Source organism: Triticum aestivum, chromosome 6D (genome assembly GCF_018294505.1).
Source record: "Triticum aestivum cultivar Chinese Spring chromosome 6D, IWGSC CS RefSeq v2.1, whole genome shotgun sequence".
Lineage (NCBI taxonomy): Eukaryota > Viridiplantae > Streptophyta > Magnoliopsida > Poales > Poaceae > Triticum > Triticum aestivum.
Genome location: NC_057811.1, coordinates 108,129,642 through 108,149,200, shown reverse-complemented (window position 1 = coordinate 108,149,200; position 19,559 = coordinate 108,129,642). Strand labels below are relative to the sequence as shown.

General features: G+C 45.5%; 1 pseudogene; it reads left to right on the top strand.

Moving 5' to 3' along the window:
• Positions 1–5,786: 5,786 nt before the first annotated feature.
• Positions 5,787–16,786, top strand: LOC123143906 (protein PECTIC ARABINOGALACTAN SYNTHESIS-RELATED-like; annotated as a pseudogene).
• The last annotated feature ends 2,773 nt before the right edge of the window (positions 16,787–19,559 follow it).

Sequence of the window (19,559 nt, the reverse complement as noted above, 5' to 3'; positions counted from 1 at the left end):
GGAAAGGATGAACCATTGATCTTTTCGTTTCTTGCTCTGTTGCTAAACTCATTTGGAACCTAATTAGATGTGCCTTTGATTTGCGACCAGTTCCAGCTAATCTCAATGATTGCTTTGGGGGTGGATAAAAAGCTTCTCTAAGAATGACAAAAAAATAGTTCCGGTGGGCAATTTCTGCCTTGCTATGGACAATTTGGAGATCTGGTAATGTTATTATCTTTGATAGGAAAAAACATGAATGATCCTCTGGGATTGATTAAACTGACGTGCAACTGGATTTTGGATTGGGCTGTGTTGCAGATAAAGGACCCAGGGGAAAAACTGTTGATGCTGGGGGCAAGGCTAATAGAGCAGGTAGCAAGTGAAATTGTCACGACCGGATTTTCGGGATATAATTTCCCAGAAAAACGGCCTTTGTGCTCACCAGCCCCAGGATTACTGTTAGCTGATGAGGCACCAACTTGATACAAGAATTTCAAGCAAGGTACAAAAATATGTAGTACAAGACCATTGTGGCCTAGGAGTACAACACTTGGTTTCTAATGGTTGAGGGCGGAAGCGGTTGGATCCATCTGCGTCTATGGGACTCCATTTCCCACAAAAGCAGCTGACCAGGATAACTCATATCTTTGCGAGGCTGCTATCGCCAACACGCAGGTTCCGAGGTTGTCACCGTGATGCTTATCTCCATGCGCGAAAATCTGGCCAAGACAATAGCCAGGGACAAGCCAGTGAGTACGCTTGAATGTACTCGCAAACATTAAGAACACGGGGACAATATAGTAAGGGACAATCATGCTCCAAAATAATGATAATCACAACGTCTCCAACGAAAGTCTGCGTTGCTCGCAAGCAGAGATAATATGAACATGCAGTACGTGGGTGAGTACTATGAAAGTACTCGCAAGATAGTTCGAACATAAGATATAACAAAAGTAAACACGATGCATGAGAACAGATTAACAAGTGCAATCAGACATAGAGATAATGATGCATGGGAAACAAAAGAGAAGTCGGGCGGTAGTCCTCCCGAAATCCCAAAGTAAAATACTGAGGACCAAACAAGTGTCTGAATGACTCCTCGAGAGGAAAAAATGCAAGAGTAACCATGCCGCAGTCGGGCGTCTGAGCGACACCACATAAAGGGCTTATAAAAGATAAATAACGACAAGCATGCCGCAGTCGGGTGTCTGAGCGACACCACATAAAGGGCTTATAAAAGATAAATAAACGACAAGCATGCCGCAGTCGGGGGTCTGAGCGACACCACATAAAGGGCTTATAAAAGAGTAATCACAGTGAGTGTCCAGGAGGTAGAACCATCCCAGGGATACTCAATAAAATACGTAATGTAAATGGTTAGTCCATAATAATAACAAAATTAAAACATGATCCTTAGATGTCACAGGTCATAAACACAAATCTAGTCTAGCCGTTTCTCCATCCGAAGACCGTCACTGAGCTCTATCTAATTCGTTCTCCATCCAAATACCGTTACTATGATCCAGTTAGCCGTGTCTCCATCCGAAAACCATCACTGAGTTCTAGTTAAATCGTTCTCCATCCGAATACCGTTACTAGATCTAACTCAGACTGTGGTCCTTACTCAAGAACATGGCTATCCAACAGGATATATCCTCTGCAGAGGGAGTACTATTTTCCCACGAGTAACGGATTTACTTAGTCCATCGGGACTAATTCCGCCTACGGCCTTTTAATTGAAAACACGCCTGACCTGCACACACCAGCTTAACTCACCGATGTCTGGAATCACCCACGACACCTGCCGAGCAAAACTCTAAGTGGGGAGGCTACAACCTCGACGTAGCATGGGATCAAACTTCTATACGCGCGCTCTAAGGGGTGCCCCCCTCTCGGTCCCAACCGGAAACACCCATGCCCCTGGACCAAGTGGCATGCCTACCGGAGGCCTCCGATATCTTCCACTATGGCCTCTCTGTACGATGTGTGCTTTGGTAAGGGGTTGACAACTTACTGAACCATACCCCGTCTGCGACAGGGACAAGTGGTGGTACCAACAAATAGGGAAGCTACTGACCAAGACTCGACCTGCGACCGACTCAGGTGGTCCAAGAATCCTCCAACAAAATTACCATTAGTGGAATAAATCACCACTCATCAAGCCTCACCATGCCATACCGGACATACTCGTCTCGACGAGGGACTAGGGACAAGCTCGTGTCTACCCAAGACCACGACTTTCCCGGCTTCCTTCCGGTATGCATGAGGAGCTCACGAGGGTGATCCAAATCACTAGTGTATCCATTGATGACCACAAAATATCTCCAAAAAGCACTCATGCACGAGACTTTATCGTTACATAAAGATAACGCACACTCCAAGCCAAAAGGTGTTGTAATCGTATCAGAACACCACAACAGAATATTATGCCAGAGTTTAGAAATGCTTGCCTTCAAGAGTATGCAAAGGATGCACTTTTTGAAAGCTTTCTCCCCCCTCCAAATTCCTATTTTGGAAAATATTCAAATAACAAATATTTCAAACACAGTACAAAAAGTTGTCTCAAATATTTTTTAAATAAATCTTAAAATAAACTAGGTGGAATTTGAGAGAGGTAGGAAAAAGAATCAACTCATTTGGAGTTTTATTTTAAAAGTTATAGCCAGTCAAAGATCAGTCAAACTTATGTTTTTAAATAAAACCAGAAAAGAAAACGTTTCGGGAGGAATACGCTTTCGCAGCAAAGGAAACGTACTCAGGACGTCTGCGTCTTCACTTAAAACAGAGAAGGCGGCGTGCGGGTCACTGACAGTGGGTCCAGAGGGCCCACTGGTCAGGTTTGACCGTTCTTCCCTCCCCCTCCTCTCTTCTACCCGACGGGAGCGGGGCTCCGGCGATCGCCGTCGACGAACGGCAGCGCCTCACGGGCATCCAAGGGCGGGGATGGAACAGCCAGACCGAGGCGGTCCTCTTGGTGGTCGCTGGGTCGTCGGAGGTGGGAGGAGTCGCCGGCGGCGAGCTCCGCGGCGGAGAGGGCTACGGTGGTGAAGTGGTCTTTGGGCTCCGGTGGTCTCCGATCGAGGTTGGGCAGATGGGCAGCTTCGCAAGGACCAGGGGAAGTTACTGGTGGCGTTGGTTGAGCGAAAGAGTGGCTGGCTGCGACGTATTGCACCAGAGTTTGGCGGCGGCCGAACTGGCCGGAGTTGGTGAAGACGGTCTTCTCCCGTCAATCCACTGCTAGGGAAGCTCTACGGGGAGGGTCTGAGGTCGCCTGAGGTCTTGAACGAGTTCGGGGACCCTTTAAATAGGAGCTCGAGGTTGGACCGCGGCGGCTGAAGATAAGATCGCCGGCGACAGCCGTGCTGTAGCTGCAGGGCGACGTGGCGGCGACGAGCGCGTGCCGACGAGCTTCGGGATAAGATCGAGCTATTCACAGGGGCAGCTGGCGCGCTGGTGTGGTTTGGGCGGTGCCGAACATGGCAGAGGCCGCTGCCGACGCCGGCGTGCCGCCAAGGGCTCTGCCAGCGGCGCTGCAGGGCGCCAGAGATGGCGTGGAGAGGGGGCGAGCTAGTGCGCGGTTCAGCGGTGGAGCAGGGGCCAGGGACGGGCCGCGTCGAGTGCGGCAGTGCGGCACGGCGGCTCAGTGCGCGCGCGTGCAAAACGTGCGCTCTGGGCGCGCCCAGAGCACGCACGGAACCCGCTCGACGAAATGCCAGGGCGGTCTAGAGCGCGAGGGTGGGGCTGGCAAATAACAGGACTAGGATAGAGGCAGCTAGGAGTTTAGTGGACATGGTTGCTGGGTCATTGGAGCAAGTTCACAGTGCAAACTAGGAAACATGCCCAAAGCTGACTGTGCACACCAATTGCTCGACAGAATGCCAAGTGCACTTAGGCAACTCTTGGAGTGGCCAAAATCTCCAGATCAAGGTCTCTTTAGATGCAGATGATGAAGGCAAGATCATATGTGCAAAACCAGAAACTTGTTAGTGCAAGTTTTGCAAAACTCCAGTTTTGGACAGAAAGAAAAGGGTTTATTGCATGCACTTAAAAACCTCCAATGAGTCCACTCTCCTGGACTTAAGGGTTTTGAAGGGAGGGCTACAAGTAGGAAAAAGGGTCATGGGCACCAGAGCAAAATAAAATAGGGTTGCAGTACAAAACACCAAACTGGACCAGAATGAAAAAGAGGTTGATTCACTCAAATTTTTCAAAGAACAACACTGGGCTTTTGCATGAAGATGAATTGTATGCATCCACTGACATCTCCAAACACTTGGAAGAATTTTTAAAGAAATATTTAAATGGGTTGTAGTGCAAAAGTGCCTACTGGACCAGATTGGAAAAGTTGGTGTAGAGCTCAAAATCTCCAATGGTCAAAAGGTATTTTTGCATAAAAGTGATGTGGAAACATCACATGACATCCCCAAATTTTGGTGGAAATTTTAAAAGCATTTGTCAAATGGTTGTAGTGCAAAACAGGCTCCAAATTCAAAAGAAATCATTTTAAAAGAATAAAGCTCTGAGAAAACAAATCTTGCAATTAAACCCACTGTTAAAGAATTGTTTTATAAAGAGGGCATAAAGTCCAACACTACCTTTTTTGAAGGTTTTCCCACTAGAGGTAAAAATCCACCATAACAAAAAGGTAAATCTTGACAAATGGAAAAGTTTTATTTTCTGGCAAAAAATTTAAATCAATAAATCAAGGTCAAAATTTTGGGGTGTCACAGAAATATATCGGGCTTCTCAAGGGTGGAGATTTGGCGTCCAAAACCGGAGGTCTAAAAAAACCTGGGCGATTCACAAAGCCTATCCACTTCATCATATATATCTCGTACTCCCTCCGGTCATTTTTAGTTTGCATATAAGTTTTGTCCGAAATCAAAGTATGTGTACTTTGACCAAACTTGTACAGAAAAGTATCAACATCCACAAAAGTCAATCAATATTGTTAGACTCATTACGAAATGTAGTTTTATAGATTATATATTTGGTATTGTAGATGTTGATATTTTTTAATTTATATTTGGTCACACTTTGTAAAGTTTGACTTGACACAAATCTAATACGCGGAGTAAAAAGGACCAAAGGGAGTATGAGACATATATGATGAAGTGGATAGGTTGTATGTTAAGATAAATAAGATAATGAGGATGAACTTCTTATGTGATATAGAATACGACAAAATCCCTTTCTCAGCTCGAGCTCAAATGCTCCTGATATGGATAGTAAAATAAAAAGAAAACATTAGAAGAAAAAAAAGGATTTTTGGGACAAATATTAAGAAAATTTTGGAATGCTTGTAAGGTTTCATTATGGAATTGCATTTGTGGAAGTCGTGGCATAATAAAATCGAGGCTCCAAAATGCGTTGAGAGTTTTCATTTTCAGAGCATTTATTTTGCTTTTTCAGCCATGACTTTCAAGAATGTGATTTCCTGGTGAAACTTTGCAAGCACCCGAAACATTTGTTAATGTTCGCCAGTTTTTTCTTTCTAAAATTACTGTTTATCAAAAAGCATATGAGCTTACGAGCAGATACTCCACATCCCATACAAGGGATTTCTTAGACCAAACACAAAAATTGGACTCAAAATCCAAGGGGATTTCTTTTTATATGCAAACGGAAGCGAAGGTTTCCACGATGTGTGCCCAAGTCGCCGTCGGATCGAGAATCGAAGGACGAGATCGACTCAGATGCATTCGCACAAACCGTCCCGCACCGAAAGCGACGTCCTGAGACTGCACGGTGAAACAGGTGCTACACTCCCACTCTCGTCTCGCACCGCGCCGCCGGCGGAAGCGATGGCGGAGCTTCGGCAATCGACGGCGCATCCAACTCCCCAGCAAAGCGCGACTCCGACGCGTCCGCCGCATCCTCCCCATTCGCTTCCACCTCCGCCGCCCGCGGCCGCGACGACAACGACGACGGCAAGGGCGCCCACCGCTCCTCACCTCTCCTCCCGCACCACCATCACCACAAGCAGCTCCTTCCGTCTCCCCTCCGCTCCCTCCTCGCCCTCGAGGACCCCAGGCCCCCCACCGCCTCCCTCTCCTACCGGATCTTGCTCGCCGTCCTCGCGCTCCTCCTGCTCGCGGCCCTCTTCTCCGCGCCCTCCCTCTGGTCCCGCTTCGTGAGTTCCTGCTCCTCCCTCTACACTCGGTTTCTTCAGAATCCCAACCTAGCACTTACATTTTTGTTTGTTTATCCTAGAACGTGCCCTTCTTGTGCCAGAAGGAGGGGATCACGCTGCATTGCCCTCAGGTGAAGTGCTCCTGATCTCGGCGATTCGTGTTCACGTGAGAAACTTCTGTTTGTTAGGATGATCTCCACCGTGTGGGCCCAACGGCCCACCGGGCCCTTAGATCCGCGCCCTGATCGGGGGCGCTCGACCCACTATGGGTGACGGGCCCCTGTCACCTGCACTATATATAAAGAAGTGGGGGCCGGCGGCTCGCATCACGAGGTTCGCCACGACGCCGTACAACCCACCTACACCCCTACCGATCTAGGGTTAGTGCAGTGCTGATGGGAAGCGCCGCCACCACTTCGCCCACGATCTGTCATCACCACCGCCGCCATCCACCATGACCACCCCATCGGGTTCATTGATCTAAGGAGAAGGTAAAAACCACCGTGAATCCTTAACCCTAACCGATCCAGAGAATACAACAATGGTATCAGGCCATGCTAGGCTAAGATTTTCGGTACAAAGAACAAACAGAGAAAGAAAGATCCCTCCCTCCTCCCAAGAACCCTAGACAGGGCAAAGAAAAATTCCTCAACGGACAAAGAAGCGCCGCCGCAAGGCCGCGCCATTCCTCTCGATCCCGAGTCGCATCGGCATGCCGAGGATTCGGGAAGAAGAACACCACCCCGAGAGGGGCAAAGGGCGCCGCTCGCCAAACCGCTCGACGGCGGCGCGCTCACCACGAGGGGAACGCGCCACCGGCGAAGGGGATGGCAACGGACGCCGCCGCAACGGGTGCTCCACCGTCGAACGCACAGGGGGAGCAGAGTTTGACTCTGCTCGCGGCTCTCTCTCTCTAACAGGAGGCGTGAGGTGGAAGGAGAAAAGGGGGAAAGGAAAGGGGCTCGCGCGCAGCGGCGGTTCGTCGCCGTCGCCGGCGGCCGGCGAAGCCCGAAACCCTGCTGCGGGACAGAGACGGCGCAGGGAGAGCGGGCGCAGCTGGGCCTCGTTCTTTCTGCCACAGTAGGTGGAGAAAATGAAAAGGAAAGGCAAGGAAAAGAGGTGGCTTGCGTGGTGCAGTGGCTTTGGACGCCGTCGCCGGCGGCCGGCAGAAGCCTCACCGGTGGCCGGGCGCAGCCCGTGCGAGGGACGGAGATGACAAGGGGAACGGGGAGAGACGAAAGGATTAGGTTTTTCCCAGATCTGTGTGGCGTAGGCTGTTTTGATCGAGCTAAAAGGGCGCCGGACCGTCCGATCAGATCGAACGGCCACGAGCAAAACCCTAGCTCAGCCTCTGGGCCAGTGGGCCGAAAGCACTGATGGGCCTTTTGGTCCGTCGAACAGGCCGCAGCTCGGACGGCTCGCTGCGGGCCTTTGGGCCGTTTTCGGTCAGAAGTGACCCGAACGGCACGCGCACAGCATTTTCAGTATCCCTTGTTTTTTCTTTATTTTGTCCAGTTTTTTGGACAAATATAATACAGTTTTTCTATTCAAATTATTCAGAGAATTTTTTTGTTTAGAAATTAAAAAAAGTAAACAGAAAAAGTTCTGAAAATGAAAATAGAAAATTTTCAGAAAAAGAAAAGTTCATGTATTATATAAAGTAAAAGTTTCAGTAGAACTAAACAAGTTCATGATTTTTTATTCGGTGAAAGAAAAGTTTCTGTAAAAAGTAAAAAGTTCATGATTTTTTTATTCATGTTTTTCCGCTGCGTAAATAATTAATAGTACTCTTTTACAAAGAAAGAAAAAGTATTATCCTCCAATTAAATTGGAACCAACGGGAAAATTTAATTGGATGAACAGTTTTTTGAGAGAAGTTTTTTCACTTGTGGGTGAAATCAGATTCAGATAGCTTCTGCTATGACAGTAGAAAGATATTTGATTAAAGTTTAATTATGGTATTGCTATTTTCTGACCAACGTTGATGATGACAATATTATAATTCAATGAGTCTTATAGTTAAAAGTTCAAATCTCTGATAATTTTTGTATCAAAGTGACCAATTTTCAGAGCATTTGATAAAGATTGAGAAATGTATATTAAAAGTTTTCCGCTGCAATAAAGTTGATAATGATGATTATTTTCTTAGCAAAGTCGCTTAATAGAAATTTTATCATCACATTATTTATGAGTTATATGCATTATTTCCATTTCCGCCCAACGGTGATATGGAATTAATGTAGAAGGATGATGTTTTATTCTAATTCTGCCCAACGGTGATTTAGAATATAAAAGAAAGTTTTTCAAAGTCTAATGTGCATTTTTTTTAACCAGACCAACATGGGGTTATTTTTTATGCTCATTATTGTTGAATATTGGCTAAGTTTTCTCAGACTAAAAGTTTTACATGCTTTCATTCGTGAAAGCCAATGGCTGGGTACTTGTGACCCGAAAGATGACCAAGAAAGGTCATAACGTGAGGGAGTATGTTCTCTCTAAAGAATGGCTTCAAAAGAAAAGAATTCTTGGATATTAATCCAAGAAAAGAAAACAGATAGATCATTGAGAGTCTTGGTTGACGAATGGCTTTCATGTATTCTATATGAAGAAGATTTCAGTCAACATGATTTGAGATAAAACAATCAACATGCGTGTTTAATATTTGGCCAACGTCGGATCAAGCATGTGTGTCAAAGAGCATTCGGATCTATTTCTGAATTTGATGATTGAATATGCAGTCAAAAGAGCCAATTCTGGCATTTATGTTCCTTACAGGGAATTACCCGCATAGCGGAAAAGATGATTATGATAAAACCCGCATGGCGGGAAAAGTCTGGGAAATACCTGCGTCGCTGGGTAAAGTTGACATAGTATTATGTCAAAAATCCTATATGGCAGGAGAAATTTTGGCAAAGAACTTATCCTGTATGACAGGACAAAGATATGACGACTCATGTGCGTTTAATGTGTCCCACTCTGGGAGAAAAGTATGGAGTAGCTATTATGCTTTCCTAGTATCGACCATACACCTTATGTGTAACGGTCATTAAGCATTCAATAAATCCAAAGAGAATAAAAGTGAGAGATGAACCTAAAGATAAGATTGATATGCAAGTGTGACTTGCAAAAGTACTAATAATAAAGAACTCTTTTGAGTTTCTGAAATGGAATGAGGAAAAAGTACTCACATACCAGTTAACAGGTAACTTCATTTCGCATGAAGTAATCAGATGAATGAAATAGATAATTGAGTTTCCTCAATTCACAAAAGTCATGAATGGTTTTCGAAATTGTGGCAGAAAATTTCTTGCCACATTTCGAGGGGGAGAAAGAAATATTAGACAAATTAAGAATGATGAAACTCCCCTATACTTTAGATAATGTGATGCATATTATGCATCTAAAGTGATCCATTAATGAAGAATGTGATCGTCTGGGGGAGTACGACAGTCATAATAATACCCCTAAAGAACAGAAATAGTCGTATTCCTGGATCTTTTATAGTTTCAACAGTAGACTAAGGAATACTAAGACGGTGCTTAAAAGTGCCATAAAGAAGAAAGTTTTAACAGAATAAACCCAAATAATAAAGTTTAAAGATACCCCATTTTAGTGAAGATGGAGTAAATCTGGGGGAGCATGGTATGAAAATACCAAAGACTATAGAATTAATTTGCCTCTTGGCAATGACAGAGCAACAACAGCCCCATATGAAAGAAGTGCTAGTACCTGAGACACAGATGGTCTTAAGGAATGAGAAAATCAGATACTTCTGATTACTATAAAGTCTATGTTAGTGAAATTCAAATGGAGGTTGATCCCACCTCATTTAAAGCGCTCAATCGAGTTTTGAGACTCATAAGTAATTTCCAATGGAGCCAAAACAGTAGGCTGTAAAGGGTCTACAAGGTCAATGTGACTCCAAAGAAAATATGTAAAGGTGTAAAGCACGACTTAAATCGAAAGTTTTGTGCATGATCTGAGTTACATCAGATGAAAGTAAAGAACACAAGGGATACTGCTTCAAGAAGTCTTTTATGGACTAGAGCAAGTCTCTAGACAGTGGCATTTAAAGTTAAAAGAATCATATGTTATTTTGGGTTAAAGAAAATGAGAGGACAATTGTATTCGTGCAAAGTTATAGAATGGGAAATTCATTTCCTAATCCTGTGCATGTGGATGACATCCTACTTGCTAGTGGTGATGTCAACCTACTGCAGGAGGAGAAAAGAAGTTCTTGTCCTCAAAGTTCAAAAGAATGTTCTCGGTAGAGTGTCTCTCGTTATAAGTATCGAGATTCACGAAGAAAGGAATAAAAGGGGGTATTAGGGATGTCGAATGGACATGCTAAGAAAGGTCTCTAAAGTATGCATGCGAGAAAACCTACGCTTGTTCTTATAGTCAAGGGTAATGGAACTAAAAACTATGGTGTTCCAAGAGTTGATGAGAAAAGATTGAAAACGGATATTGTACCATATGCTTCAGTTGTTGGAAGCTCAATACATTACCCTGACACAGTTCACGTATCTGGGTTGTTTTGGCAATGTCCAGTCCATATATAGATCACTGGAATGGAGTCAAAGATATCGGCCTCATGCTGAAAGAAATAAGTGCTCTCAAAAGATTGTGAGTACAAAGACAGGACTTGTGAAATGTATAGCGAAATCCACAATTGTCGCTAACTTTCATACTTGGAGGTTTTTGTGTGGAAAAGCTCCAAAGAAAGAAACAATTATCATCAATGTGATGCAAAGATATGTTATAGCTTGATATGAGGCTGAGGGACAGGCAAAATGGTTAAGGAGACCTGTATCCGGAGTTGGTAATGGTTGACAACGACGATAACCATTTTAAGTTTTTCGCTCCTATGACAACGAGTCAAGTGTTGATGCCAAACACACTGACACAGAGTTAAGCGTTGTAAAGGAGAAAGTCCGGAATTATGTAGAAATGCTTGAAGCATAAAAGCAACAGACAAGTGTTTGCAGATCTGCTTATTAAAGGCTTACCGCCCAGTGTGTTCGGACAACACACAGTCGACATGGGTTTTATGGTATAGTCTAACATTTCCGGACAATAAAAGGGCCCAAGGTTAAAGAATTTGTTTCAAAACAGAGAGGTACATTGTGGCTGTCTGATTCTATCGGCAATTGAGCTGTGACGATGAAACATGTTCTATGTATTGATCTGTTATGAAACGAGTAAAATAAAAGTATAAGGTCAAAAGTAAAAGTTGAGATCAAGGGGGAGAATGTTAGGATGATCTCCACCGTGTGGGCCCAACGGCCCACCGGGCCCTTAGATCCGCGCCCTGATCGGGGGCGCTCGACCCACTATGGGTGACGGGCCCCTGTCACCTGCACTATATATAAAGAAGTGGGGGCCGGCGGCTCGCATCACGAGGTTCGTCACGACGTCGTACAACCCACCTACACCCCTACCGATCTAGGGTTAGTGCAGTGCTGATGGGAAGCGCCGCCACCACTTCGCCCATGATCTGTCATCACCACCGCCGCCATCCACCATGACCACCCCATCGAGCTCATTGATCTAAGGAGAAGGTAAAGACCACCGTGAATCCTTAACCCTAACCGATCCAGAGAATACAACACTGTTCTGATGAATTCAATTGTATTGGGCACAGATGAAGGAGCCTCTCTCACTGTGGGAGAACCCACGTGTTGTCACCGCGTCCTGGAAGCCCTGCGCTGAGCGTCCAAGCGATGAGCCCTCTGGCAAGTCCAGCATTGACATTACTTGAAAGACAAAAAATGTAGCATATGCTGCACCATTCACTTTTAGCCTTGCTGTACTCAGTCACTGCGAGGTCACTTATTCCTTACCATATAACCTAGATTTATGGCAATTATTTTAACTCTTGGTATGTTTAGTGATTACTGTGATGTGTGAACTTTGTTGGGGTGGCTTAAACCTGAACTACGGTGTTCTTTGAGAGTCGAATTGTGTCCCATAGTTCCATACTTCCGTTTCCATATAAGGTTGCAGATTTATGACTTACATATGGGAACTGAATCCATCTTAATGCTATGAAATATTGCCAACATTAATGTGGGGTTAAAATTGTAATGCACTTCTCATTCATATACTTCTGTTAGCAATGTGAGTCAGAGCAGGAATACTTTCTATGTAAGGTGCAATGCAAGTTCTTATGACATATTCTAGCCATGTTTTTGTGATATTTCCCCGTAGAACCATAGTGTTTCGCTGCAAGAAAGTATACCTCAGTCAGTGGAGAGATGTGCACCCTCTGTTATATATGTCAACTTTTTGGTAAAAAAAAATCAACTTCTGCCTTTTACATCAATCATTTGTTTCCTTTCATGATTTGGCTCTGATAAGTGATAAGTGATAATAATTATATCATTGTATATAGCGCAGACGTCCCACCTGAGAAGTGAGAACAAAACCTCTGGGTATTTTTTTATTCATGCTGAGGGTGGACTGAACCAGCAACGAATAGCTGTATGTATGCACTCCTTTTATTTCAGCCTTCCTCACCTTATTTTGTGTGATTGTTAAATATTTGTTTCAGTGGTGCAATGGTTTTCTCTGCTTAAGCATAGTTCCGACTTCCGAGTCTCCGAATCTCGCTGTTACATGAGAATTGTTTTTCCTATGATGGTGGTTGTTGCTTAAACGTAATCAGCCTATACATTCAATATATTTGTCATAATTCCTTTTTATAGCATGTTTCTGCAATGATCTTCTGTTGCTTATTTAAGAAATAAAATTAGATCCTCCTTTTGTTTAATACTTATTTATTACTCCCTCTGTAAAGAAATATAAGAGCGTTTAGATCACTATATTTCTTTACAGAGGGAGTACCTGCCTAAGAAGATCATGCCATTTTCTTAAGCAGTAGGCAGTGGTAACAAATTTCCTAAGCTGACATTGAGTTTCAGTTATAACATAGGCCCATCTGTTACTTTCGAACCTTTGGTGTTTCTGCAGATATGTAATGCTGTTGCAATTGCTAAGACAATGGAAGCAACACTTATTTTGCCAGTTCTGAAGCAAGACCAAATATGGAATGACCAGACGTAAGTGCTACTTTCTCTTGTTACTTCTTCTACTTGTCTATTCCCCTGCTGGTATATTGTTCTTTAATTGATAGTCCTACTTGCAAAATTCGCTTCAAAGATATTCTAATGAAATTGTCAGTTAACTGAGGATAGTGTCCTACTAGAATTTTTCGAAAATGGACTATGGTTATTCTAGCAGAACCAGTCAGTTTTTCTGCAGGCATGTGACACCAATATGCTTCTGGTCTGAGTATCGGGTTCATCTTAAGGATAATTTTCTTCTTATACTACTCCTGGAATGATCAAAATACCTGCTCACAGAAGTCACTGTTCTTCTTCATGCTTAACTATGATTGTATTGTTATAGGATATCCTAATCAGGGGCAAATCCTCCTTGATGCTACACTGGTGAATTAGTGACTACAATGTCTAGATACATCCGTATCTAGACAAATCTGAGTCAACTAATTCGGGACAGAGGGAGTAGAAACAGAATATACTATTTGGGTGGAGTTTCAATACGAATTCTATAAACTGGAAAATTTACAATATCATGTTTTGTAGGTTTAAAGTGTCTTACTCCCATACTTGGTTTCGAATAATGAACTAATTGATATTGGATATAATGCAGTCATAATTCTCTTAGTTGCAGCATCACCTGATTCAACTATGTTTAAATGATGTTTGCCATTGTATTTAAATTGTTAACGACATTTATTTTCTCTGCAGTAAATTTGAAGATATCTTTGATGTGGATCATTTTATAAACTATCTGAAGGACGACGCATGAATTGTCCGAGACATCCCTGACTGGTTCACAGGAAAAGATGAACTCTTCACCAGTATAAAGTAGGTTATGCATTTTCTTTTACTCCCCGCCTTAAGTCTTAGGGCATATATGATTCGAAGGATTTTTGTATGAATTTTGGAGGATTGCAATCTTTAGATTTTTCCTATGTGGGTTGTTTGATTTTAGGTTTGTAATCCATATGATTTTTTCCTATGAACTCATTTCAGAGTCTATTTCATAGGATTATTTCCTTGAGTAGTACGTACTTCTTCCAAAAAAAAAACATATGGTTTCCTTTGGTGCAATCAATCCTAGAGGATTCAAGGCGTGACATTGCAATCCTAAAATTTCCTATCCGTGTGTGTTTTGGAATCTTGTGAATCAAAGTGGCCACTACAACTACCTTTCTGAAATTGACGTTACAGCAACTCGCATATACTAGTGGCATTGAAAATTTTGGTATTTTCTGTCATCAGTGGCATTTTTTTAAATTCCGTTGAATTTATCTCAATGGGTATGGGGAAGTCTAAAATTACATCCATCTTGATGTACTGTAAATCTTGTGTGTTGTCTTCATAGCTATACTTTTTTGTTAGAAAGTAGGCTGACGCCCGCCCTTAGACTGAGGTCCATCATCATAGGTATACTGCTGATCTGAAGCAGTTTATCCTGAAGGCCATCCTTGCTTCTGTCTCAAAATTAATACAACTGGACTGAGAGATTAAATGCTTAAATTAACCACTATCCGCATAGAATGGAAGTTTTAAAGCCTATTAAATTGAATCAGGTGTACATACATTTCCTTTTTTGCTTTTCGATGAGAGATACTTGAAATACACTATTTTTGGGGTTTCCTTATGAAGTTAAATGTAGATTCAGGGATTGCTACCTGCAGTCTCACCTTGTCACTGTTACTTCTTTTCACTACCTGCAGTCTCACCTTATCTTATGTTCACCATGGTAAACCTGTCTTTTCGTTTTCTTTCTTGTCTCAATATAAATATCTCTTCTGCTTATGGCATGTGTTAGGGATCAAATGACTACTACATTGTGTTAATATGTTCTGCATATAACAGTATTGCAATGTGGTCTATGACAGCGTACTGTAAAGAACATCCCAAAGTATTCATCTGCACAGTTTTACATTGATAATGTACTTCCAAGGATTAAAGAGAAGACAATAATGTCTACTAAGCCATTTGTCGAGAGGTTGGGGTAAGTCAACAGTTGAATGCAACTATATTGTGGTATTATTTATACATTTGTTGTCTTAACTAAAATGCCCAATCTGCTTCCATGCTACAGTATGGAGAACAATGTTGTTGTTTTTTTAGTTTGTGCTGTAAAAGTTACGTTGTACAAAATCTCTAATGTGCATGGAGCAGTAGAAATAAATATAATGCAAACCTTCAATTTCAGGTATGACAATGTTCCGATGGAGATTAACTGACTAAGATGCAGAGTTAATTATCACACCTTAAAGTTCTTACCTGATATTGAAGAAATGGCTGATAAGCTGGCAACAAAGATGAGGAACCGAACTAGCAGCGGGAATCCATACATGTAAGCTACAGTGAATATCTTCTGTTCAGTCTCTTTGGAGTTCATTGCTTAGGGAATGCTTATTTGATGCATGATCAAGTAATTGCCACTTCTTCTAAAGGGCCCTTCATCTGAGATATGAGAAAGGAATGGTGGGCTTGTCCTTTTGTGATTTTGCTGGAACACGTGATGAGAAAGTGATGATGGCAGCTTATAGACAGAAAGAATGGCCACGGCGCTTTAAGGTCATCTCAATTTTTGTTTTTTAAACAGTTATGAAATTGCAGTTATCTCATCGAACTTCGAAGTGATGCCCACAACATAGCTTTCTAACAGTTTTCAATGTTGTTATGCGCACACAGAATGGATCTCACCTGTGGCCATTAGCACTGCAAAAGAGAAAAGAACGTGTTGCCCCCTTGAGCCTGGTGAGATAGCTGTGACCCTGCGAGCACTGGGATACACAAGGGAAACCCAGATATACGTTGCATCAGGGCAAGTGTACGGCGGCAAAAACAGGATGGCTCCGCTCAGGAACATGCTCCCCAACTCGGTGAGTATTGCCCGACTATTGTCCTACAGTTATTGCCCGAGTCTAGAAATCAAGAGTCTAGCTGTGCTAAATGCCCGGTTTCGAAGCGGGGATCCACTTCTGGACACGAGGAGGGGCAAAACAGACTTATTCATTTCCTGTTCTTCTTCTCCCTGAATGCATTTGCCGCGATAGACATAAACTTTGCATATATACTGTTTGCAGGTGACCAAGTAGGAGCTGCCGAGCATGGCGGAGATGGAGCACTTCCGGAAGCACGTGACGAGCCTGGCGGCGCTGGACTTCCTGGTGTGCCAGCTTGCGCCACCGGCTCAAGTCCATCAAGCCCGACAAGGGGCTCATGTCCAGGCCCCTCGGCGACCCGTACCTGGCCTGGGCCTCCTTCGCTGAGGACGTCGTCATCTGGCACCAGGCCTGCGCCGGCCTCCCTGAGCCTACCTTCCCCGACTACGACCTCTGGGAGAACCCCCTCACCCCCTGCATGTGCAGAGCATGAGACAGACCGAGTAGCGGCTGACGTGTGACAGCCACTGCTAACTGCTTCCCTTGATGTCCTCCCGATTTTGTTGATGTGACATACTACTAGCAGTAAGTGCTCATGCGGCCTTGGCTATCTAAGGTTTTTGGTGTGTTATAGATGATCAGAATTCAGTATTGGTTCACCGGCTAGATTGGTGCTTTCACGCACGGCGCAGAGGCACGATTTGTCGAAACAGATATTTCATCTTGGCTGATTGATCAGTTGTCGCATTATTGAGCTAGCTAGCTCTCATTTTTCCTTCATTTCCTTTTGATTGTGTTTAGTGGTAGTTAGAGCATCTCCAACAGCCGCGCCAAAAGGTGCACGCGCCGTAAACCGAGTCTTTTGCGCGCGCGGGGCGTTTCGGCGCGCTCCAGCGGTGGCGGGAAAGTCGCGCGCGGGGGAACGGTTTGCGCGCGCGCGAGAAAAGGCGGCAGGTCGCGCGCTTTTTTTGGCGCACCGCTTCCGGCGCGCCTATAAAATGCGGCGCTCGCCACGCGCCTATTCCATATCCTTCTCTTCCTCTTCCGCTGCCACGCGCGCCTCCACCGCTTCCTCGGTTGCTTCCGCTGCCACGCGCGCCACCGCTCCAGCGCCCCGCCACCATGTCGCCGCGCCGCCGAGGAGCGTCGGGCTACCGCGGCGTCCACCAGCGCCCCAACGGCGGGTTCTACTCCGAGATACGGTCCGGCCAACTCCGGCTCGGCCTCGGCACCTTCGAGACGGCGCACGAGGCCGCTCGCGCGTACGACGCGGCGGCGTGGCGCCTAGGCAGGCCGCGGCAGCAGATGAACTTCCACGACGTCCACACGCTGCAGCAGGCGCTGGACGTCGCCCCGCCGCCTCGTCTTCGCACGGCACAAGACCGTACGTATCACGCTGAGCGGCAGAACCGCCTCCTCGTCGCCCATGAGGGCGAGCGGGTCATGGCGGAGTGGCGCCAGCGCCACCCGGAGGACGTCACCTACGAGCAAGCCTACTGGGCTAGGCGCCGCAAGGAGGAGACGCAAAGGCGTCGCGCGGAGTGGTTGGACAGGCGTCGGCGGAAGGCCCTGGCGCTATCCCAGTGCGAAATCGTTGAGAATGGTGGTGAGACGATCTTTGCGTCTTATGATGATCGTGTTGGAAATATGCCCTAGAGGCAATAATAAATTGGTTATTATTATATTTCCTTGTTCATGATAATCGTTTATTATCCATGCTAGAATTGTATTGATAGGAAACTCAGATACACGTGTGGATACATAGACAACACCATGTCCCTAGTAAGCCTCTAGTTGACTAGCTCGTTGATCAATAGATGGTTACGGTTTCCTGACCATGGACATTGGATGTCGTTGATAACGGGATCACATCATTAGGAGAATGATGTGATGGACAAGACCCAATCCTAAGCCTAGCACAAGATCGTGTAGTTCGTTTGCTAAGAGCTTTTCTAATGTCAAGTATCATTTCCTTAGACCATGAGATTGTGCAACTCCCGGATACCGTAGGAATGCTTTGGGTGTACCAAACGTCACAACGTAACTGGGTGGCTATAAAGGTGCACTACAGGTATCTCCGAAAGTGTCTGTTGGGTTGGCGCGAATCGAGACTGGGATTTGTCACTCCGTGTAAACGGAGAGATATCTCTGGGCCCACTCGATAGGACATCATCATAATGTGCACAGTGTGACCAAGGAGTTGATCACAGGATGATGTGAGTTACGGAACGAGTAAAGAGACTTGCCGGTAACGAGATTGAACAAGGTATAGGGATACCGACGATCGAATCTCGGGCAAGTAACATACCGATAGACAAAGGGAATTGTATACGGGATTGATTGAATCCCCGACATCGTGGTTCATCCGATGAGATCATCGTGGAACATGTGGGAGCCAACATGGGTATCCAGATCCCGCTGTTGGTTATTGACCGGAGAACGTCTCGGTCATGTCTGCATGGTTCCCGAACCCGTAGGGTCTACACGCTTAAGGTTCGATGACGCTAGGGTTATAGGGAAAGCATGTACGTGGTTACCGAATGTTGTTCGGAGTCCCGGATGAGATCCTGGACGTCACGAGGAGTTCCGGAATGGTCCGGAGGTAAAGATTTATATATGGGAAGTCCTGTTTTGGTCACCGGAAAAGTTTCGGGTGATATCGGTAATGTACCGGGACCACCGGGAGGGTCCCGGGGGTCCACCAAGTGGGGCCACCAGCCCCAGGAGGCTGCGTGGGCCAAGTGTGGGAGGGGACCAGCCCCAGGTGGGCTGGTGCGCCCCCCCACCAAGGCCCAAGGCGCATGGGAGAGTGGGAGGGGGCAAACCCTAGGTCCAGATGGGCCTTAAGGCCCACCCTAGTGGCGCCCCCCCTCTCCTCCCCTTGGCCGCCCCCCTTGGATGGGATCTAGGGCTGGCCGCCTCCTCTTGGGGTGGGAACCCTAGAGGGGGGCGCAGCCCCCTCCCCCCCTATATATAGTTGAGGTTTGGGCTGCCCAAGACACATGAGAACGTCTCTCTTTCGGCGCAGCCATACCCCTCTCCCTCCTCCTCCTCTCCCGCGGTGCTTGGCGAAGCCCTGCGGGATTGCCACGCTCCTCCATCACCACCACGCCGTCGTGTTGCTGCTGGATGGAGTCTTCCCCAACCTCTCCCTCTCTCCTTGCTGGATCAAGGCGTGGGAGACGTCACCGGGCTGCACGTGTGTTGAACGCGGAGGCGCCGTGGTTCGGCGCTTAGATCGGAATCAACCGCGATCTGAATCGCTACGAGTACGACTCCCTCATCCGCATTCTTGCAACGCTTCCGCATCGCGATCTACAAGGGTATGTAGATGCACTCCCCTTCCCCTCGTTGCTAGGTTACTCCATAGATTGATCTTGGTGATGCGTAGAAAATTTTGAATTTCTGCTACGTTCCCCATCAGTGGCATCATGAGCTAGGTCTATGCGTAGTTTCTATGCACGAGTAGAACACAAAGTAGTTGTGGGCGTAGATGTTGCCAATTCTTCTTGC